Below are 1,359 nucleotides of genomic sequence, written 5' to 3'. Positions count from 1 at the left end.
AGAGAGAGAGAGAGAAGGAGAGGGAGGGGGTGTAACAGCAAGACAGCTATTTTGACTGATGATGATGATGATATTTTTAGTTGAAGTAAATTTTAGGCAGAACAATTCTCTAAGAGAAAAAAAGCACAAGATACAAGAATGAATGCTGGGATCTTCCATAGCAGTGAAAAAATCTGGACAACATCATAGTTTTGTTGTTTTTTTCCCTAAAGCAGTGTTCCTGAGAACTTCCTAAAGTGTCTGTTCTTTAGAACAATTGTCTCAAGACGTGTTCCATGAGTTTGGGAAACGACCATCTGTTGGTGAATCCTTTGTTTATTTATTTAATAAATATTTATTGAGATCTTACTATGCTTGAGACACTGTCCAAGACACAGAATATTTAAGAAGACACAGTCTTTGCCTTCCTGGTGCTTATACTGTAGATACAGAAGGAAAGCAGGGTACCCAGGGGTAGGACCAATATAGTTGCTATGGTGACACAGACAGACACCCACCCTGCCGTTCCAGGTCAAGGGCTCTGACAAGTCCTGTGGTCAAGAAATCTACTTCATTTATCTTCATTCCATCTTTGCCAAACCTTTCCATATAACGTAGTTCGACATCTCTCAAAACATCCACCATCCACGCTTGGAGAAATACTGCCTTTTAATAAATCCAACAATTCAGTCAAAGTGGACCCCAAGCTTCTCTAAAACAACTGCAGAGAAGCTCTTGTAATTGGACCGTTTGGGACCACGATGGTTTATTGCATAAGCGAGGTAGGGGAAGCTACCCTGTTTCCCCTTCTTCCCCCTTCCTTCCTCAAATGACTGGGATCTTGAATTTTTATCGCAGAGGCCAAACCCTTCTGTGCTACAATGAAAAATAAGACATAAATACCAAGTCACAGTTGTGACTGCGATACATACAACATGCAGATGGAGGATAGAGGAAGTGGTGTGGAGGGTGCCTCTTTGTCTAGGGAGAAGGAGAAGGGTGTGGGGAGGTCCTGGGAGCCCGGGTGTTTGCAGATGGAAGCTGCACTAGACTCACTTGCATGTGGCTGATCTTCGCACTGAGAATAAAACCCACACTTGCCGTGCAACGTCTGAGGCCGCGCAGGAACTGGTTCTTCCTGTGTAGGGATGTCATCTTGTGTTCTGTCCGCTAAGCTCCAGCCGCACTGACGTCTCCAGTCTGGAATTCACTAACTAGGCTCTCTGTGGCCTTGACCTTGCACCCTTACCCGCCATGGTGGCTCCTTCACTCCCTCAGGTCTTCTTTTTTTTTTTTACATTTTTATTGGAGTATAATTGCTTTACAATGGTGTGTTAGTTTCTGCTGTATAACAAAGTGAATCAGCTATACATATACATA

Source organism: Physeter macrocephalus, chromosome 8, assembly GCF_002837175.3.
Source record: "Physeter macrocephalus isolate SW-GA chromosome 8, ASM283717v5, whole genome shotgun sequence".
Taxonomy (NCBI): domain Eukaryota; kingdom Metazoa; phylum Chordata; class Mammalia; order Artiodactyla; family Physeteridae; genus Physeter; species Physeter macrocephalus.
This window is presented reverse-complemented; position numbering follows the sequence as displayed.